The following is a 23,983-nucleotide window of genomic DNA, read 5'->3' as shown; positions in this document are numbered from 1 at the left end:
TTCAGCTCAATGTATCTGAGTTTTATCCATTTGTTGTTTTAGTTAATCCACACACAAAACTGTTATCCCTTCAAAATTGATTCTTCACTTTTGTAATGGAAGACAATCAAACATACAATGGGAAGAATTCACTAGAGGTAGGTTGGACTTTCTAAATAAAGGTTAGCAAAATATTCTTTTTAAAAATTGCATTTGAATGGAAATAGACCTGATCTAAGCTACTGACAGCCTGTTGCCTCCATGACATAGAGTTTGTTTTAATACAGTACAATAGCAATGCATCTAAACTTATTGTTTCATTTTCCTACCTCTTTATAGTTTTCCAGTTGATTGCATTGCAAACATATCACAGAATTTTTAGTACCTGATGTCTTTGAGACTTTTAGTCTTGATTTACTGAAATCTGAAATTCTTGGGTTTTTCAGTTATTCTTTGGCCCAGTCATGAATTAAGTGATTCATATTAACAAAAAAGTAGAATGAAAAGTAAAAAGAATATTTTTATTTATTACAGAATTACATTGTTTGCGTGCTCTTATTTGTTCACATAATATTTCTTCTACCAATAAACTTTATTCTTCATTCTTCTATTTGTATGTAATGTGAAATGAACATTTAAATGCAGGTAGTATTGATATGGCAAAATCTAGTGTTATTTAAAATTACAACTAAAAAAATTACAGAGAAAATTGAAAAAGAAAAAATGACACATTGACAAATGACAAATGACAAATTGCTACTGTAGCAACAATCAGTGGCGTCTAACTTCTAGGGGATTTATTGTAAACCCTCTATGTTACACTTCTAGGATGTTTCCAAACATTTTCAAAGGAGCCTTTACAATTGATTTTTGGCGGCTTCAGTTCTAATACCTTTTCCCAACTTCAATAAGCTTTGGATTTTTTTATTTTCCCAGGAGAAAACTGCTATCCTTTGGTTCACAGAAATCATCCTTGCAGATAATTTTAGTTATAAAAAATGTACACTATGTAATTTATTTTTAAACACTTCTCAGGGTCTAGAGTGGTGACTCAGTAACAATGGTCAATTGTATGAAATGACATTTAAAGCAGCTTTTAGAGGACTAGTATGTAAACCTTAACTGTTACTATTATATGTTATATTCTGGGATGTTTTTCTTACGTAAATGGTTAGAATAAACAACTTTAAGATAGCTAGAGTTAGGTTTGAAAAATCATATCCATGATGCCTAGGGAAGTATCTACCAGCATAGGCTAGAAGAGCATACAGTTAAACACATGAAAAGTCCTGTGTGGAAACATATTCTCTTCCCTCAGTTGTGGCTTAGTCCGTTCATGTCCCAGGAACATGAACAGTAAGCTATTTTTGCAGTTTTTTAGCCTCAGCTTATATGTCTCAATATGACCAATTTTTAAAACTGTGCTTTCCTTTAAAAAGGTGAGAATGAACACATGAATGAAAAGTTGAAGAAGTGCCAGTTGAAAACCTAGGGACTGAAGGAGGATTTTTGGTTTTCTCTCTGAAGAATGATGGTCCTACTGAGCCAAAAATGTCACTTGTTGACTTAGCTGGAACCAGATTTCATTGAAGGAACCAAAATGACTCTAAGATAGGTAAGTGTAAATCTGCTTCTTGCAGGTGCCAGCTTCCATTGATAGATATGCAAGTTCATGATTTCTAAAAGTCAATCCTGAGTGATAACTCTATTTAAGTCTGGAAAACTCATTTGGAAAGTTGAATGTGACTTTAATAATTAAAAGTAGTAAAAATAAGCTAAAAGGTTTTTGTTTTAGCTTTAGCTTTTGTTTTTGTTTTTCCAAGCAAGAACTTGCAAGCCATTGCAGCCTGGTTTTCCAATTCAGTACTGCTTTGGCAGCCTTGGGTGAAATTTTTTGCTGCAATGTTTGCAAGGCCCAGAGGAGCTGTGGAAATAACTTCTAACCAACTGGTAAATACTGCAGTTATAGACATACTGTCTGCTTTCCCAGTTGCTTCATGGAATCCATTAGTGGAGATACTGCCTTAGCAGGTGCATCAGTGCCTAGCATTGGCAACAACATTGAAGAGATGGCATATTTTACTATTACCATTAAATATCTATAGTTATTATTCCTGAATCATTGCCTTCTCTTGTATCTTGGTCTTCTGCCCAGCAACATTTTTTTTGATTCCCTTTGTGATTTTTTGACTATGGCACAAAACTTATCAGATGAGATAAGGTAAAATTCTCCAAATCTTCAAAGATTCTACCGCATGCGCTTTTTAAATTTATTATGTGCTCTAAGACAAATCTGCAAAATTTCTAGCAAAGATTTTAGACCCAATTCTGTCATAATTCTGTCTTCAGAACTCCTACTTCTGGATAAAATGAGAATTTTGAAACATGGATTATGGCTAGATCTGACTCCTACCCCTTGACAATGACATCCTACTTACAATAGCAGTCTTTCTTTCCTTTCAACAAATTCTTGAATTCAAGATAGCCACTTTAAAAATTAGATTAGAAAAAACCCTGTGTTTAGTGTTACCCACACAGGTTTCTATAGTAATTTCTGAAGCTAAAGAAATCGCCAGTAAAGCCAGACTCTATCTTTAATGAACTATTGGCATTACCCTCTGGAAGGTTGAGAACTTTCTGCAGGGTGCTCCTGTTAATATTTGTGTATATATTCACTAGTCAAAAAGGTAAGACCTGTGACACTAAGCATATTGAAAGACCTCTTGACTCCAAAAATGGAGATTTTATTCCCAATAAATTCTACTGGGAAGAACTTACAGCTTTGGACTGACCTTGACTATAGCTCAGGTTTCAAGTGGTAGCTCAAACAGTTTTCTTTCACCATGCTTATTACAAAGCAGGGAGAGTCTCCCTGTTCTTATGTATGACCTGAGGGCACTGACAGCTTCAGAAGAGTCAGAATAGAGAATTAATACACTGTCCCTTCTCTGTAAAAATGAGCAAAATGGCTACTTTAGAAAAGATAAGGAAAGGAAAATTCAGTGTGGTGTTATCCTCATAGTGCAAACTGTGGTGCGAGTTTTGCAGAGGCTGCCTATTCATTGTTGTGTTCACTACCCATGGGCAGACCTTTCTTATACACATTTCATTTTGATCAACCCCATTTATTCTAATGGTAAAGCATTCAGAGGCATCAAACTCCCCATCTCCTTTACACAGAATGTGAAAAATCCCCAAACCATCCATTCTTTGCTTTTAACTTGATGACTCGTGATTTCATTTAGTTCACTCCAGTTCTGGCATTAGGACAAAACAATGAAAAATTATTCAATATTTACCTTTTTTGCCATGTTTCTGTTGTGTTTCTCTCACTTTCTGTTTTCTAGTCTAAGTTTTAGTAAGGTTAGGCTCTGTGTAGAAGGAAGCTTCTCCAATTGCTTCAGTCTTTCCTGTTGCCTTTTATATAATTTCTTGCCTTATTCTACTGCATCCTTTTTTAAGATGGAATGACCAGAACAAATCATGGTAATTAAAAGCTGTTTGGATGAGGAATTTGTACAGTAATATATCAGTTTCCTCTTTCATTTCCTATTATCTTTCTACCAATTCTTAGTATTCAATTTTCCTTTTGATTAAACACTGAGATGGAAATTTCAGATCTCTATCTTCAGTGGTAGAAATACATTCAGAGTTCATTATTTGTTTATGTAATTGGGGATGGTTTTACCATGTGCATTATGCAAATCACTGGCAATGAATTTTATTTGATTTTCCATTTTATTGTTTTTCTATTCAGCATTACAAAATGTTTTGGCTGGTTTTGTTTTCGGTTTTGGGATTTTTTTTTGTTGTTGTTTTTTTCTTCAGAATACCATGGTCAAATTTAGTTTTGGCCACTGAGACTATTTTTGTATCATTTGCATATTTTTTGTGCAATTTTTCAGTCTATTTAAGAATATACCTTGTCCTTAAGATAGTTGGGTTTTTTCAAGAATGAGCCTTTATTGCTGCAATCTGTTACTTATTTTTGCAACAAATACTGATCCACAAGATAACATCCTACTTTTCCATGTGACAGCTTAATTTCTTTGAAAAACATTGCAACAGTTTTTGAAAATCTAAGATGGGCTAGTTGGCAAACCTTCTCTACATGATTACTTACTCTTTGAAAGAACTCATTCCTCTCAAATCCGAGAGCCATAAATTTGCTCTCCAGAGGTTGAATTGCCCCAGTTATATTGCTTATTTGCTTGTCTACTATTATAATTTATGCTAATGGACCTGGACTGAAAGTCATATTCCTTGGTTTGTGATCCTCTTTGAAGAATTTTTTTAAATTTTATTTTATTTAAATTGTGCTATCGTTCCCTTCCCTTTGACAGTAGATGGCATAAGAATAGGAAAGAAATTGTGAAATGTGTAATTCAACATTTTTATATCTGGGCTTCTTTGGACCCCTCAGGTGTATGTCATCTGGTCCTGCTGATTTGCTTTTATGCATGTTACAAACTGATTCTAATATTTTCTCACCAATGCAAATCTTGCAGGGCAGGTGAGGTAAATCAGGAGTACTGGTTTGAGAGATTTCCCTTTATGGCTGTATTTGTGTCCCAGGAAAGATTTGTCTTCCCTCCAAAAGCACAGAAGATGATGAACCTCCTGTTGTCTGTTACTGCCTCTAATACCTGAGAAACACGTTGTAGCCTATGGTATTGAAAATCAGGTTACCATTTCACATAAATCTAACAACAGCATCCACACCATGTGTCTGAAAGAAAGGATAAGTGTAAAAGATCAACCCTATTTTATTTAGAATTATTAAGAAAGTAGACCACTGAGAAAAAGTACTGTAGTATTAAAGTGTAATAATTTTAATCCACTAAGCATTTATAAAAGCAGTCCACAAAGAGACTGAATAGAAAGTGTCTGAGTTTGTTTTCTTCTTTATAACACCTAGTAGAAATCAAAAAAAATTATATGGGGAAGAAAGGGACCAATTCTTTTGTTACATGTTAATAAAACATATTTAGGGAAGGCAGGTGACAATGAGAAGTGTTTGGCTTGGTGTTTTCTATAATGTAAAATTCAGATTTTGTTTCTGAATAATTCTTTTTCCAGAATTTCCAAAAAGAGTCCGTTTGTCTATGACAGGCACATATGATTTTTTTTTCATTAATGAAAACAGCTTTGGTTATGTCCTTTTAGCACATATGTGTACATAAATACTTGGGAAGAAAAGGATGTAGGAACATTTCTATTGACATGCCTTGTTCTCTCTCTTTTGGCTTTAATCAGCAAAGATGTGAATTTCACTAAAAAATTTGTTGATGAATCTTCCCATGAAACTCTAGTGATGTTACTGATATTGTTATGGTTTAATAATAGCAGAAAATTAAAGCCTTTAGAAGGGAGATGCAAAAACTCTTTCACAGTGTTTTTAGTATAAAGAAACAAAGATTACCTTTTAAAAGAAAAGAAAATTGGGTTATGTGTTCTTTAAGCATAAATATGTGACAAGTTCAAATAGCCATTTGAAAATAGTCTTCAATCAAATTTCCTGGTATTGTGCTCTAACAAGTTTTTTCCTAGCTTAAGAAAGCTTCTCAGCTTAGAATTTGTAGAAAATTTGAACAAAGCCACAAGCTATTAACTACTGTTAAAAATAACCACTACCTTCAGAAAGTTCTTTGTTACTTTAGCTATAAACAGAATTTGCTTTTCCTTAGAGAATATAAGTAGTGTTCACTTAGAAACAAATCAAAATCACTCTTAAACACAATGCTTATGTAGGCCTAGTCTTCGTTATGCAAGATAAGCTGTATTGCTTTTGCTTTATTTTCCTGTTCATGTTTTACACTTTTTATCCTTGGGTTTAGGATCACGGCCATGATTGAGAAAATACCCTGGAGATTTTAGATGTCTTTTGTGTTTCCTTGTAGTAGCTTTTGTTCTTGGAGATATGAATAATTACAGGGAAACTCTGGTATTTTGAATGGAAATTTACTACAATTTGACATGCAAATAAATAAATCCAGTGGTAGGCATAATGTCTGATTGTTGAAACTACATAGAAACAGGATCTTCAAGAAGATGAGCAGAATTCCAGAATATTTCAAAAGCAGGCATTTAAAGTGAATGCAGAGTTACAACCTTTTGCTAATGACTTTTGCAGCAAGGATTGTCTCTTCATTGCTATAAAATCTCACCAACACTTCCCACTTCAGATGGGTAAGCTCATCATATAGAGAGGAAGTATTTCTAAGAAAACAGTAGCTGGTAAAATATGAATGAGTCCATTGAATTTTTTCATTGACACTTCCATAAAGAATGACCATATTAAATATATATGACTGTAGTTTAAGACCATTATAGAGCATGGTTACATTTATAATCCAGTAATCCTAGTAGCTCTATCTCTTCAACATCTCTTTAACAGAGCTTTAATAAGGCTTTGCATGAGTTAACAGCCTTTATTCAAGTATCATATTAAAGGATATAGGCCATGACTTGGGTAGTTTTAATTCATCAGGTAATATGTTTTCCTGCATGTTTATTAATGCATAAATAAACCCTTTAAAATAAGTGTTAATCAAATGGGACTAACTCCATCTTATCTTCTCCCTTGTCTCACATTTGTTGCCCTTAATCTCTTCTCAGATCACTTTTTGTCAAACATAAATTTGAGCCTCCACCTGTTGCTACATCAATAATGAGTCAAGCTGTTTGATCAGGAGTGCTTACAGCCAATTTGAAATGCATCACAAATATGCTTTCAGTTTGATCTCAGAGGTGACCTGGTTAATCTTTTCATTTCCATTATTAAAAAAAACCCCAAACCAAACATAAGGTACTAGCCTGCAAATCATCTATGAAATCCTTTCCTTCATATAGATAAATTGGTATAATTGTATGTGTCACAGTCAACAAGTATTTTTGAAAAAATATTGCTAACAATGCCTCAGTGTTTCTTCTCATGTTGTCTGTCATCTACATGTCTATATTGCAGCTGTATATGTTCATCCTCTCTGTGTCCCATGCATAAATCCACAGGGACATTTGTAGACTTGTACTTTCTGTTTCTTGATCCTCTGTCATAGACTTGTCAGGATATGTCATGCAGATTTAAGGCTTTGCTTTTTGAGGACATTATAGAGGATATCACTTCTTAGCTGTCATTCTTTTCTGATGTACTGAAGTCTATTGAGTCCTCTAAGGGATACATCTTAGTCTCATAGACAAGCATCTGCTGAGCAGATGCACTTTTACCATGCAGACCAACTTCCATGTCCAACGTACATGTGCAATGCTTGTAGGTCATCTTGAGAAATCATCTTTTCTCAGGGCCAAAAGAAGGAAAGCTGCTAATATGAAGTGCAGGGTCAGGTGAGTCCTGCAATTCCAGGAATGCACTATTTCTCTTGCCTCTCCTTAGGTAACTGAAAGTTCAGACATGTGCTGCACAGGCCAGTTAAGGGATTCACCCCACTTTCCTCCTTCCCCTTATAATCAGTCTGTCCCAAAATAGATAGGCAAGTGCTCTTCTTCTTACCTGATACAAATAGTGCTCCTTTGAAGAGGTCAGGGACACACTCGTAGAGCCCTGAACATTATTGGATGAATATAATTGAAGGGGGGCAACTTTCTGCCAAATTTCTAAGTAAACAGAGTCTTGATGTCATATAAATGGCCATATTCTCTTCTTGCGACTCGAATAACAAAAAAAAAGAGATTGTGGTTATGAGTCAACTTTGCATAATTTTGGTGTGGGGTACACTTTTTTCTAACTGTATAGAGAAGTCTGGTGCTGCTACTGAAGTGTGCCCAGGTGGGCTGCAGACTCCTGAGGCTTCCAGATTAGCTGGGCTGGCTGTGAAAACCTGTACATGTCAGCCAACACACAGAGTAATATGGTGCAGCATGGCTTTAGCGCATAGTGTTAAGTCGTGAGAGTGTTGTGCTTCAGGTTGTACTGGCAGATGAAAGGATGTTCTCACCAAAGGCTTGAATTTGCATCCTGTAGAACATTCAGATAAGAAGAAAATCTCCTGGCACTTCCTGAGTTTATCAAGTGGCACACCCTGTGACATTCACTCCATCGTTAGATTGCACAGGCTCTTCAGGAATTTGGCTTTGGTGAAGGCATTCATGCAGAACAGCGAGAATATAGCTACTGAGCCTTTCGCATTTACTCAGTATATCCACTGATGTCAATTGCTCATAGCTCAAAGTGGTTAGGGCACCCATTAATATTTTAAAGTGTAATAACTCATATCCCACAGTCAGTGACCTATCTGCCCTAGCTTCCAGTGCAGTTTAATGTGTGCTCACTCTGGGTGAATGACCTCTTAGGGAAAGAAAAAAGTAGACTCTCGAATTAATTTTCTCCCTTTGCTTTAGGGTTTCTTAGCTGTTTCCTTTTCTTGTGTCTTCTCATCTTCCTCAAATTTACTAGACAATTTTTACATTCTTAAGCAGAACTTGTGTTTTCATCATGACAGCAACATTTCTTTAACCAGAATTATTTAATTAATTGAAAATGGAACATGCACTGTCTGCATGGAAAGATTTCTGGACTGAAAAATATCAGCTGTGTTGCACCCTTGTACATTAGAAGTATCTTCACTGAAGTTGATGCTGTTGCAGCAAAATAAAAATAGCACAAATTACATGTCTTCAAGACAGTACTGTGATTCCTTGAGTCATTATTGTCTTGTTTAATCTTGTACCAATCAATCTCAATCAGAAGTGAGAGGAAGAGAGTCAGAAAGGGAAATGACATCAAATTATTGTACACACCTTAGTTTAGTAAGTTTGTGATATATTACTTTAAGCCTTTCCAAATTTTGTTCCTCTGGGATTTTTTTTTGTTTATTTCCTTGTGTATCTTTGGACAAAAAAATTATTCGCGTTTGTCAGGTAAGCGATAAGCACATGTCTGAATATTAATAAGAAAAAAAGGAAATGCTGCTTACTATTTTCAGGCTTATCAAATATTACAATTAATGTTCTTCATTTTCTTAGCAACAGACAGCTATACAAATTTTATATCATCATCTTATAAATTTTCCATTGTTTATTTTGATTATACTGTGTATTTTTTTCCTCAAATATGAATCCTAAAAAATAAATTAATTTCCAGTTAACTTTTTCATGCCACAAGCTTGCTAAATTTCTCTTAATCTGTAAGCTAAATAATATTTCTTTTTCTGCTTGAAACAGTGAAAATTCTTAGTTCAATATCATCTAGTCTGCCTACCTATTCTCTCTCTGGATAAAGGTTTAAATGTATAGATAAATACTTAGTGTATCTAAAAAAAGAGAAGGGACATAACGGTAATCCCTAAATCAGCTTTACATGCTGCCTTAAAACAGTGGAATACTTTGCATCATTTAAATAGCAAACTCCCAAATGTGTTCAAAGTTCATTGGTCTACTCTCATGGAAGAAGACCCACTGAGTTATGTTCCAAGTGGTGGGCTAGTGCAGCCGTCTGTTGGTCTAGACAAGCAAAAATAATCAGGAATATGAGTCTTTCAGAATATGACTAACCCACTTTCCAAGTCAGAGACACCAAAGCAGTTTATCTGTTTTCTTGGAAACATGCCTTTACTTCTGTCCCCTTCCTTCTTGAAATGTACTGCACACAGCAGCTGCCAAGCCAGATGAACTGCACACTAGGGGGAATTGCTGAAAATAAGCAGAAAGCAGATTGCAAATAGGACATGAGAATAATTGCTGGAAAGGAAAATAAGCATGATTTTCACCATTGTGGTTTCCTCTTAACCATTTTCCAAATGCTTCATGTACTTCAGAAAGTATTCTAGAGAAGAGGTGTAGTGGCTTGAGCTGAATCAAACATTTGTTGCTATGAATGATTTTTGACCACCAAAGGTTTGGATTAGGTCCTCAGTCTCCCACCATCTTGCATTCAAGGTCTCAGGTATTAGTGAAAGGTCTAAAAGACTGCACTCAGTGTAACATGAAGTTTGGTACCTATGTCCAAAATTAAAATCAAGTCCTGCCCAGCTCAGATGTTACCACACAGTAGGAACATGTCCTGGACTGCCCAGGCATGTTCCCCTTCTTGTGTTCCTGGGTAGCTCAGTGGGTATATCACAAGTTATCATACAGAGTATCCAACACACAAGTCAAACAGGCTCCTGAAATAACTAAGAAGTTGACTTTCTTAAAAGACAGCTAAATAAGCAATTTCTCCTGGGAATACTATTTGAACTCTCATCCTAGAAGCAGGGAAAGGCTTTTTTCATGTTCTTATCTACCCAACAGAATACACGCCTAACTATTACAGACACTTTAATGCACTATGGGAGAAAGAGGGAACATTTTCAACTCTTCCTGTTGAGGAATTCTTACTGTGAAAAGAATGTAAGATTTATTGTTCTATAAAAAAAGCAAGAAAGAATGCAAAGCAAGGCTGCCTTTTCTGTATTTTATCTTAGAGGCAGTTATATAGATTTCTTGTCCAGATTAGAGGCTTTATTAAGATTTAAAGAACAGTCACCATGTAAAGCCTGTTTGGAAAAGGATTGTTAGGATGTTCTATTGCCAGTGTCTTAACCATTGTGATGGCTAGGCTTCAATTTGGGAAGTGCTTTACCCCCATGGACGTGTCCAGCAAGCCTGCGTAGTGGATTTTAAGCATTAAGCTGTGAACTAAATACATATTTCTGCTTTTTTTCCCATTAATTTTCCAACCCAATTGTTCCCAGGCTTTTCATTATTCTATAGCTTGGTTTCATCAGAATAGGGTCCTGAATTTTTCTACTTCTCCCTAAATGTCTTTCTAGATAAGTCCAGAACTCTTACAGGAGACTTGTGGCAGGTAGCATCAAAAAATTTTCTTAGTGTGCTTTTGTCCTCCAAAAAGAAGTTTCTTATTTTGGTATGAATATTCCAGCAATTGCACAATGGCATAAAATGAGACAGTAGCAACAATTACATTTGTCTTTTTGTTGTCCCTATTCAGGTGTGCTTAGGGATGCTGGAAGGAATCTTACCAAGCCATATCATTCTACAAATGCAGATGGAGAAGTACCAGACCCAGACCCATCCTATGCATCAAGCTACTCTTCTAAGACAATACAAAGAGCGACACATCTATCAGGTGGGTACCACAGGGATTAGAGAGCAACTAAATTGACATATACAGAACCATTGTTTAGGACTACAGAAAAATTTAGGATTCTATCTTAGATTAGATAATTAAATAATTCAGTAGGTCTGATCCTAAACTAACTAAATATATCTATGTATCCATCAAAGCATCAGATCAGGCAGCAGAGGAAAGTCTAGTGTGTTCTCAACCACTATGTGTATCTTATTCCTAGGATTAGTCAGTAGTGTGGAGAAAGACTGAGATCTGATTGCAGATGGTGTCTGACCTAATAGATGATTTCAGGATCCATATTTCATACCCAGAGCATTTAGTACTGCTGGTTCTGCAGTATTATCCCCAAAAGAAGCTGTTATATATATAATGGTCAGATCTAGCCCCTCCATGATGTCACTCTTGAGCCTTTGATAAGAGGCAGCACAATGTTCTCCTCCATCTATGGATCAAATAAAATATGAAAGCATGCATCCTCATGCCCCTAGATGTGAATCACAACTGGTCTGAGTCCTATTGTTGAATATATCCTTAGTGAATTTCTTCTTCAGTGCTTCATGACAGGATGCTATAGACTCTCTGGTTAGTGGGAGATTCCTGCAAACATAATAACCAAAGCCTGCATAACTCCAAAACATGTTCTGCTACTTAACACTGAGCTTACTTTATTTTTTGGCATTAGAGTACAGCTACTGTAAGAACTGGACAGTTCTCTTCCAGTACCGTTTATATTACAAAGGAAGATAGGTCTGATCCTTCAACTACAAACTGTGCTCCAAAGTCAAATGTTTGCTTGTTCAAACATATGCATTGCATGTATATTTGGATTTAACACTGTAGACCTTATTCAAGCAAAATCACGCATTATGGTCATAAATAGTGGTTTAATTCGATATCTTGTTGCAACCTATTTCCAAGTCGCATTGTTCTCTTACTGCCACTATTGCTTCTTGCTTGAATAATTATTGTTCTTCTCTTGATTTCTCCAGCTTTAATACTTTATTAAAATTTTTAGTTATTTTTCTTTCTCCTTCTACAATAAAAATTGACAAAACTTCCAGATGGGGAGACAGAATTCATACAATGTTATTATCACATTTCTTGCGTATGTTAATAAGGCTGCAATGGATAATGCTTTTATTTTCTCTCTTTCCTCTTCTTAGCACAGTTTGAACATGTGGAATCCCTGGTAAACATTGAGCAGATACTCCAGTGTGGTGATTTCAGAAAAGCCCTACATCTATGTAAAATTTTTCTTTCATCTATGAAGAATGACAGCCTTATTTTCAGGAAGGATGACTTTTATTATATGGAAAGGCAGCAAAAGACAAAGCAAAATATTAGAAATGGATTTTTTCCCTTCAGCAGATAATGTGAAAATGTTTCTAAAATCTTGCATAGTGAAATTTTGTATTTCAAATATTTTTTGAGAAAAAATAGCATCATAGGTATAGATCCTAGACTTTTCTAAGGCCTCATTATACAGGAAAAAATATGTTTTTTTATTGTGTATGTATACATACATGCAATCATACATGAACATGCCAATAGTAATAGAGTGCCATCTGCTGTCATATGCAACTAAATAGTGTTGTTTCTGTTAATGTTTTAGGATCAATAAAGTTGTTGTGCTCTTCAAAGTTTTTCTGATTAAGTTGCACAAGCAGAAAAAAGCATGTTTTAGAACTGAAGGAAGAGGTGGGGTTTTTTCAACCTTTGAATGCATAGAGACATAGAATTATTTGGATGGAATATTGAAGATCATCTAGACTGAAACCCAACTGCCATGTGTGGGGGCACCTTCCACTAGATTAGGTTGCTTAAACCCCCATCCAACCCAACCTCATGAGCTTGGAGGTGATCCTTGAATATTAACCAGTTTTGTTTGACCATTCTAACCCATAGAGTTTTATCCCATGGTGCTCTCTCAGGCAGATCCCTGAAGAGGCCAAAGTCTGCTCTCCTGAAGTCCAGGGCAGTGAGCTTGCTGTGCACCCTCTTTGCTGCCCTAAGGATCTTGAACTCCACCAGTTCAGAGTTACTGCAGCCCAAGCTGCCCTCAAGCTTTGTGTTCCCCACCAGCCCCTCCTTGTTAGTGAGAACAAAGTCCAGCATTTCACCTCTTCTCATTGACTCCACTGTCACCTTGAGAAGGAAATTGTCATCAGTGCATTCCAGGAACCTCCTGGATGGTTTATGGTCTTCTTTGTTGCTCCTCCAACAGATTTTGGGGTGATTGAAGTCCCCCATGAGGATGGAGGCTGCTGAGTGTGAGGCTGCTCCTGTCTGTCCAAAGAGGGTTTCACCTGCTTGGTATTGCTGGCCAGGCCTGCAGCAGACCCCCAATATAATGCTCACTCTTAAATCCTGAAACATAAGTTCTCAATTGGCTCCTCATTCATCCAAAGATAGAGCTCCATGCACTTCAGCTGGCCACAGACATAAAGGGTGACACCCTCTTTTCATGTCTGTCCTTCCTAAAGAGACTCTTTTCTTCCATTCCAGCACTCCAACCTTAGTAACAACTCCACCACAACTCCATCTCCAAGATTGTCACACTGATGATATGCATATATCTCTAACTCTGCTTTTTTATTGCCCATTTTATGTGTATTTGCATAGAAGCATTTAATATGGACTCTTGCTGAGGTCAGTTTGCTGGCTGAAGTGGAAGGAATTCCTTTGTCATGCACTGTAGGTACTCTCCTGCTGACCTGCAATCCCTATCCAGGCTCTGGGGATCTCTTGATGACACTGATAGTGAACTGGTGGGAGTGGGATGGATTGAGGTTTCCTCTGCCTCAGCAACTTTAGTTTAAAGTCCTCTTCACCAGCTTAGAAAACCTATGACTGAAGATGCTCTTCCTCTCCTCTGACAGTTCGACACACATATGGACTCCTCTGTACTCTATTCTGCTTGAATTCATGTAATTGCTTAATTGCCCTGACTGATCTATCTGTGCAGTTCCCTTTTCTTTGGTAACAAATAAAAAAATATTTTTGTGGAAGACTTGTGCAAAATATTGTGATTTTCTTAAAATGTTAGCCTATTAATATCAACCAGTTCTTTTCTTCTTGATCTAGAAATAAATTACACACGGTCCAAGCAAATGTACATAACAGCAGAGGTGTTGTCAAGCAACATTCAATCTCCTTTTTGGGACTGAAAATCAAAACTTGTTTTTCAGGAGAAAAGTCTGCCTTAAGAATTGAAGACATAGAAATATTAAGGCAGAAAATAAACTTTGCCACTTGTCACAGCTTCCTCAGAGATGCAAATCCAACCCCTCACCATATGGCATTTCATTCAAGACTGAAACCTTACTCAAATGCTGTCTCTGAAGTGTTTAGTACTTCCCTCTGGTGGACTGTCCCATAAAACACATCTCACATAAAAAATTGTTTAGATCACTCTCTCTTGAAACTTAGGACATTTTGTGAAGATGTACATGCACCAGTTTTCACATGGGTTCTAAAGTGGCTTTATCTAGAAGATTGTAAAAAAAATTAAAATTATAGAATGTTTCCTAACATGATCTGGGTTTCCAGTTTGGATTAGGTATGTTGTATTGATGAAATTCAACAAAAGGTGAAAGCTCAGGAAAAAAGCCAGATGACATTTGACTCAGATTTTAAGACAGCAAGAATGAAAGCCAGCTGTATATTATTCTGGGCAAGCTGACTTATTAATCCCTTTAGGAAAGATAACCAGAGGATCAGCATATTTTCTTGTTTCTGACATCATTGTACAACTAAACCTTCCACTATACCATATCTTCCTTTGCTGTCATGATTATTCTGTGTTCCCCATGAAACATATTCTCACAAAATTTATGAAATTCTTATAGAACAATATTATGTACTTTTGCTGCTTGTGTATTTTCTAAAATGAACCAAATTTTCACTATTTCTTTATTTTGGCAATTAAATATAGATACTTGTAAGCTCATTTTCAGAGTTACTGTCATCAGTATTTTCACAATTTTTTTTGTAATAAGCACCTAAAATAGGCTTTTAATATACACATCTACATGAAAAAAGGATGTCTAAGGAGATAATATCTATGGGTAGTATTTGGAAACTGGTGCCACATTCTATTTCACTCTTCTTTCCCTAACCCATCTGCTTTTAAACACACGTTAACTACCATTCATATGATTTTGAATGATATTTTTCTGTGACATATCAATATTTCTGATCTTTTCTTATACATTTTAAACACTACTGTCATTACATAAACACTTATCCTGTGAAAATTGGCCATTTCTTTAGAAATTGCTATCCTCTTCATTTTTCACTTTCTTCTACAAAACCACATGTGTTTTTTTTTATTTTATTTTTAATGAATTAATCCTGCAGTGACTTAAACAGCTGTCAAGGTTAAATAGGGGAACAACTAAATCTAAATTGGAAAGCGCATTCTGTTAGCTCTTATGCCGAGTTATTGCTGCTTATCACAGTTTCCTGCTGCTTGCAAATTTTGGAGCATGCAGGAAATTCAACTAATTTCAAGTCTTCAGAGTTGTTTTATAATAAAGCAATTCCTAAGCAGAATGTGAGACTCATTTTATCATGTAAACCTGAAAAAAATCGATGCTTTGAAAGTAGTACCCTTGAAGGTCACCACTGAGGTAGATATCTGGAATGGATTTCAAATACATGTATTTCACTAAGTGTAAGTTTTGGCAGAAAAGTACGGAATGAAATGAGAGACTCAAATGTCTTACCTAAGATTCTTTGTTAAAAGATTGACTGTTCTATTGGCTTCTCCCAGGAGCAGGGACTGAGAAAGAACAAAAATGCTGTATTATCTAGAGTTCACCAGAAACCTGGTAAGAAATTTCACTCCAAGAAATAATATTCTTGAATGGAAATAAAAAGTTACAAGTTTGGGTTTATTTTTTTGTATGAAAAAGGAATAATTATTTTTTAAAAAATCCTTTTAAAAGAAAAGGAACAACAAGTAGAAAATCATCTAATTTTCAGCTTTCTCTTCAGCTAGACGTACCTCATTGGCCTAAATCCCTGAGGACCCAGCAACATAACTCGACAGGCAGGTGGAAATTCAGTAGCTTAAAGAATATGGCATTCTGGCACACCATTCAGGCTGACTGGCAAGCAGACACTTAAGAAGCCAAGCAAAGAAGCAGACAACTTGTCTTAGTCACTTAATTCATTAGACAAATTTGAGAGAATCAATATAGAATCATGGAGTATTTTAGCCTGATGTAACTGGCTTTTCAGTTTATCTTAAAAGTAGTTTGTACTGCCAGAATAACATAAACTGGGGATCTAAAAGCACTTCCCAAATGCTTCTGAATGAAGCCTTGTAACACATCATTTACGCTGAGCAAGAAACAAACATAAAAATGGATAGAAACTTTTACTGGAGATGATTCAAACCAGCATTGCTAAGCACTGCCTTCACTGCAAGTGGAAATACAAACATAAATTTTAGGCATATCCTCTAAGAGAGAGAACCTGGTCTTTCAAAAATGCAGATATATTCTGGCAAGAAAGATAAGAACAAAAGAAAAGGAGTTAGATCCTGATATTATAAATAATTCTCATTTTTGCTTTAAAGTTGCTTAACCAAGAGCCAGACTCAAGTTCCACAATAATGAAATAGAATAAGTTTCTTTTCAGAGTTGTGTTTTACCCATAGGTATGAAGTAGTTTAATTCATACACTTTTATAGTATAGTTTTATTCATACATTTTTAAAACATATGAGCAATTATTATAAGAGTTAATAATGCTCTCTTTAAAAATGTGCAGCTGTAAGTAAGTAAGTAAGTAAAAACGCAACTCATATCCACAATTGCCATTGAAAATGGGAAAGTAAGTTTCAAGTATTATTACTGAAATTCTGTCTGTGAATATATGACATGACTTAATATATATTCACTAGATGTATTTTATCTTGACTGTAAACAAAATACATCATTGTATGTCTTTTTTATATACAATATTTTCTATTTTTATTTTTACTGTTTATTTATTATATATCTTTACCATGTAAGCTGTATCGAGAAATTCCAGTTTTTCTTGTAATTGAAATATAAGCAATTAATGCAATTTTTAAGATCTACAAAGTGATAGTGAGTTGTCAAACTGAAAATAATGTCTATCCCAGACCTTTCTCTAATTTTCTTGCAGTGTCAAATATCAAGGTCAGACCTGATTACATCAATAGTACAATGAAAGGTTAAGAAATCCTCAGGTACTCTTTACTGAGCTCCATGGGACCAGGCCTTTCACTACAGACAATAAATCAGAAGAAAAATAATGTTTCCCACCCCAATGTGAAAGCACTTCTTTCCTCCTTTGAGCCATTATTATTATAATACTATTATTGTACAGTTATGCCTAATCATCATACAGTTACTGTAGTGCATTCATACCACCAAAACACAGGGATTCACTTTTAATAAAGTAGATCATCATACCTTCTATAACTACTAGAGGTTTGAGGAAAGATCGCAATGTTACCCCTCATTTTTTTTGAAAAGTCTTTGTTTAGCTGTTGAAGATCAGTGCTGTTGTTTAGAATTTTACTGTTCTTCTTTCATTGCCACTAAAAAGCTCCCAACAATAACCTCATTGACTTCAGAGAAAAATTAAGTTTAATAACATTCCCAGCAATAGTATTCAAGATATAAGCATTGTGCTACAGAGGATAACATTGCGTTGCAACAATAAATATTGTCATGTATTTTGGATTCTTGTTTGTGTCCTATTTTTTATACACTTGATATATATTTAGGTAATTTTTTCAAGCTTTTCAAAAAAGAAAAGATAAAGAAATCAGGTTTTGTAGTTGTTTTTATTGTTGCTGTTGTTTAATAAAAACCAACTTTCAGTGTCAAGAAGTGAAATCTAAGAAATTTCAAGGTAGTAGACAAACTACAAAATTGTGGGAACTGCCAATCCTAGTACAGCTTCACAAAGATATATTCCGCTTGCATAATAGCTGCCTGAAACTAAGGCCTAGCTTTAGGGAGGCAATTATGCTTTTACTTGCTTTAAAGAGTCTATTTTCAATGTTATGATCATGGGTACACAGACAAGAAAGTTTCTAAATGAAAAACTATTCAGCTATTCCAGGGATGGAGAATGGAATTGGAGTTACATTATCAAACACAAAAGCCATACAAAGGGAAAAAGAAATCTATTTTAAGAAACTAAATTTATTTCTAAAACTAAGAAATAGGGAAGATAAAAATACAGGAATACAGTTCCTTTACCATTTTAGAACGTTTAAAAATAGAGTTCTAGGTGAATTTAGAGGTTTTCGAGCAATCACTTTACACTTAGGCCTTTGGTCTCCTATTTCAAAAGAGGGAAAGAGAGATGGAAACAGTCAAATCAGGGTGGTTCACTCAGATTCCTACACTGAGGTGGGAAGAATTTCTGCATGGAGAAGCCTGTCTTTTGCTCTGACTACAGCCTGCCTTGAGCAATCAATTTATACTCGTTTCCTGACATTTAGAGTTAAAATTAGGCAAGATAAATTCCACCTTATGTTAAATACTTCTCCATGATGACAGGAACATGAAAACCACTGCGAGGTAGAAGATAATAGGATTATCTGCATTTCTTGTGCCAGGGGTGCACTGAAGAAACTGGCGTTCAGCCGAGCTTCGAGTACGCAGTACAGAATGCCAACACAGAACAAAAGAGCACAGTCTGCCCTAGACAGCTTATTCATTTTCCACTGTCAAAGACACTAATAGTTCTGCCAGAGCAGGAGTATCTTCCCACGCTGGTCTGCTACAAAACTATTATCTCAGTCATAATTCAGTGATGAGATTTATAACACAAGTACAGAATACAGCAGAAATGAAAAAAAAATGTTAATATATTGTATTGATATCCTCTCTGATTCTTAAGAATAACTTATTCACTAAGCTTCACCACAATGAAGGGTCTAACTTCCATCACAAGCTGAGGATATTTAACAAATCAAATATTTTGAGAATTTAAAATATTTTAAATCATCTGGACTTCTATTTCATGTGTGCTAGGTGGTAAGTTAGAGATTTCTGTTTGGCCACAGGTGGACTATAGTGTCACACTTTCTGATTAGAGTATATAGAAGTATTTTCTAAAAGATTTTAGTTTAAAGATCCAAGACTAAAATCACATAAATCACATATATCAAATCCTATTTATTATCCCATACAAAACAGTGACCTTTCGAAGTACACAGTCAATTTATGATTGGCATGCCAAACTTTGCTTGAGAAGAAGATACTACAAATTCTTCTATATCAGGGGCTGAGCTATGTTAACTATGTCATATTAACTAGTCTTTAAAATTCCAATGACACATAGAAGAACTAAAACCCTTCAAGCTGCAGCATTATGAAACAAGCTGTAGGTCATCCAGAATACATAATAAGTTGCAATAGAAAATTTATTAATTACTGGTTTGCTTTTTGACAAGTTTAATCACAGTGTTGAATTTTTAAACATACCTGAATGTTGGGGTTGATGACTATTAATTAATTCATTCGTTTGCAATTACAAAAATACTGTAAATTACTTAGTTCTGTGAGGCATACACTGTGAAATCTTGTAGCTGAAATCTAGTTGGACATATGGTAGCATTTAAGATGAAATTTTAGGTTGCAATATATTGAAATAATAATGAATTAAGAGATAATGGAATTTGAAAGCAATTAACCTGTTGAGATTTTTTAGGTGATATATTACTGTCATAACTAAAAATCACAAACTTCCACCAGACATTGCTAGACACCTCTAGAGACAGACAAACTTCTTACTAAAAGGGTTTAGATAGCAATGGCAGAAAATTAAAAGCTGATGATTCATTTAGCTATTACAGAAGAAATAACATTACATGAATTTTATAAATTATTCCTTTTGTCATAGAATGCATAATGAATCACAATTTTTGTTAATCTCTTGCTTATTATTAATTCAACAGGTATAGAGATGGTGTAGTATATTTTCTCCAATTCCAATTTTTATCATTAGCAGACTTCCTTTTCAAGTTTAGCATGGTGTCCAAGAAGAATGTAGCATTGGGGTTACAAAGGAGCAAAGAAAAGAAGTCTCCTTGAATTTCAGTTCTCCTGCTTTTCATAACAGTCTGTTTAATAGAGAAAATTATTTTATTCCTCATAACAGAACACACTCCTCATTATGGAAGAGTGGTGCACTGTGCTTCAATGAAGCCACAGACTATAACATAGCGATTGTGAGGGGCTCTTTTGGGATCCAAACGCAGAAATACACAGAGAATGTATATATTTCTTCTTTCCTACAATTAATATGCAAACAATTGTACAGGTAATTAAATAATATCAGCTCTCTTTCCATCCAATAACTGCCCTCATTTCAGAACCTACTATCAATATTTCTCATTCTCTGGAGAAAACCATGGAATAGCCAATAATAACAGACATTATTTTGCTAAATGTTTATTTTGGAAGATATCAATTATATGTATTAATATATATTCAATCTTACTTGAAATATATTCCCTCTTTTTCAAGATCAGACATCTATTATTTATGTTGCATTTTTCAAACAGAAAGCAGTGCAAGTCTCAGGAGTCTTAAAGTATTTCTGCATGGCACAGATACAGTAGAAAGTACTTGGTCCACACTGAGTGGATGTTTGGATACATCAGCGACAGAAGAGCTTCTGACTTTGTCCATGTTGCACAGCTACAGTATCCCTGAAGCTTTCCTTTGGCTTTCAAAGTGAATCCTTGGAGTGTCCACAGTGTCTGACTCCAGGAGTGCTCTCCAGAACATCCTGAGCACAATCTGGCTGGAGGAGGTTGGCAGAGAGAAGCTGCCCTTTCAGGCCCATCAGAATATCCTTAGGCAGCCTATGAATCAGTCTGACATGGAGCGTGCCAAGTGCCCAGTAATCCTCAGCATAGGTCTCACCTGAGAAAGAAAAAAGGGAGGACCTGCACATGAAGCATCCCACTAGATGGATCTCAATAAGGAATACCTGTGAGTCATTCAGCAAATTCATGTATTTTCAGTTTCTTCTCACCACAGATCAATTTCTAGGCTTATGTGACAGTCTCATGTCATAATTTCAGAATGGTTTGGTTTGGAAGGGACCTTAAAAATCATCTATTTCCAACCTGTCTGCCATGGGCAAGGTCACCTTCCACTAGACCAGGCTTCTCAAAGCTCCACTGAACCTGGTTTTCAATACTTCCCAGGTTGGGTATCCACAGCTTCTCTAGGCAACCTGTTCCAGTGTCTCCCCAACCTCATAGTAAAGAATTTCTTCCTAGTATTTAATCTAAATCTACCCTATTTCAGTTTAAAAGACAGACCTTCACGCCAAGTCGCCCAGGTCAGTCATTTATTAAGAGTGAAAAATGTGGAAGAGATCACTATCCTGCTGTGAAAAAGGCACTACAAATACGGTCTTTCTGGAAACTGTGCTGGGGATGCTTCTCATCCAGTATCCAGGCCTCCCCCAGCCATTCACCTGTCTGCAGGGCTGAAAAACAGTCACTTCACGTAGAATCAGATCACAAATCTCCATCTGGGCCCAGCCACTTTAGCATATCCAGTAAAGCAGAGACAAACTGCAGTTTTTGGGCAACCTGTTTTTGGGGTAGGTTCCAGAATCTTTAGATTCATCTTCTGTTGCTTTTGACATACCACCAGGTCATGGTCCTGGAGATATGCCCTGTAGATATGTACTTGTATGGCAGTGAGGTCCTTCACACAAAATGCCTTGCTCTCTTCTTCCATGTTGCTCTCTAGGACCTTTACTATTCCACTATCTTCCAACCTCATTTATGATATCTTGTGGCACATTGTACAGTGAGTCCATTACAGGGACTGATGATGGTACATTTTGGAGTAAGATGGTATTTCATGTTACAGACAATAGACAGTGGGTGAACGCTAAGACTGTCTTGCTAGACATGCTGTGAGGGGCCTGTGGGATATCTTGAAGACAAAATCTTATGCAGTTTGGTTATGTCTGAGCTACTCCAAAAATGTCCTGGGAATACAGTGCATTGACAGTAAGTATGAGTCTGAAGTCTTCTTGCTGGCATGTCTTTAGAGTGAGTGGCTGAAAAGAACAGTGGAGGCAGAACCAATGAGAATGAGTATTGCCAATTTAAACCTCCAGCTTGCCTAAAACAGCTTCCATGGGGTGACTGTAAGAAGAGGGATAGGTGTGAGGCAAAGAAATCATCAGTTTCAAATTACCTTCAGATCTGACACTACAGATAACTCTCACAAAGTTTAGCTTTTATTTTCAAGCTATCTATAGTTCTAAAAGCAAGAACAGGTAAATTGCAGTTTTGTGGAAAGTGGAAGGTCTGTACAGTCTTGTAATTTTCTTGTCACCAAAAGAGAGTTCAGGTGCCTGGTCAAGGGAGATCCGTATGGTAATTTCTCAGGGCTTGCTGCCCTGAGCCCTGTGACCTTTGATGATGCAGAGGCCTCCAATCTTTCCCTCAGTTGCCTCAGGACTCCAATCCTTTATCTTTTCAGTCTCAGAGCTGCTCGGAGCCCTTTTAGCCCATCCCCTTGCCATCCATCACTGAACTCTTCCCATCTCAAAGTCTTCCCTGCCTCCTGCCCAACTATTTTTAAACCCCTTCCTGACTTAAGGGCCCAGGCTCATGCTCCCTGACACTTCCCCACCACTTCTTCCTTCTCAGGTCTGTCTCCAGGAAGCACAGTTTTTGGCATTGAAGTTGCTGTGCTCCTCTACCTTTGCACTGTCTGCTCTGTGAGGGTAGCTGCTGCCACAATAAGCCACCACTGTTGCAGGCATCTGCTGATATACTCTTCAGCTCATCTCCACTTGTGCCCTTCCAGCAGCAGTTGTGAGTCTCATTCTGGCAGGGATTTAAATATCCTGCTGAGACATTACATTTATAAAACATTGCCCTAGATGCAGTTCAGAGGAACTGTTCAGTACAAATGGGGAAAAGAAACTCCTCCCTGCAGGAGCACTCTCTCCTCAATCAGCCATGGAGATTTTTGGGGAGGATCTTTGAGGGTTTCTTTAGCTTTCTCTCCTAAAAGGATTGACAAATATTTTTGGGTGACTTTGGCTTTGCCTCAAAGCCTTAATATAGCATTAAGGGGAATTACATAATTTAAAGGCAGCAAAGGCCAAGTAGGTCAGTGCAACCTCTCAGCAGTGCAATCTGGCATTGTTCAGCGTATTTTGTGGTGCTTTTGTCCAGTTGAGATCTGATTTACAAGGGATAATACTTCCTATACTCCTCAGGAGGTTTTCTTACAATTTACATTGTTTAAATCTTTAGAAGTTTGCAGCATAAGAAGTTGGATATATGTGACTTTGCTTCAGACTAAAGAAACTTCTCTTTTACATCACACAAATTTTACTTATGTACAGCAGTTGAAATATACTTTTATAGCTCAGCAGCAACCTAAATAAAAGTGGAAAAAAGCTACTCCGTCATTCTCTTTTCTGTTCATTCATAGGGAAAAAGAGCTCTGACTAAGCAAGATCTTTCTCTTCCTATAATCAGTGCACCTTACCTGTTTTCAACCCTTTCATCTGTTCTTCTGGATGTGCGTCTTTTTTCCCCTTCTCTAATTTCAGTTTTCACTTTTCACCTTTTTAGTTATTTCCAGCACGTTTACTCAATGCTTTGGGGGATTTTATGAAATGCTTCAGCGTGCTCTGCAAAGCTGTAGGATGCCCTGAAGTTCAAAGTAAGTCTCACTGATTTGCTGTAGTGTGTGGAAAACCACTGTTCCGCTGAAACAAACAAGGATTTTGACACAAGTTTCTCTGGGGTTCAAATGCCACCTTGTTTCTGCTGTTTTTCAGCTTCACTTTTCACTTCCAAGAAAATTTTGAAATCACTAATCCTGATAAGAGTGATTTGATCCCACATTTGAGAGCAGCAAATAAG

The sequence above is a fragment of the Pithys albifrons genome, chromosome 3, assembly GCF_047495875.1.
Source record: "Pithys albifrons albifrons isolate INPA30051 chromosome 3, PitAlb_v1, whole genome shotgun sequence".
Classification (NCBI taxonomy): domain Eukaryota; kingdom Metazoa; phylum Chordata; class Aves; order Passeriformes; family Thamnophilidae; genus Pithys; species Pithys albifrons.
Note: the sequence above shows the minus strand (reverse complement) of the source record.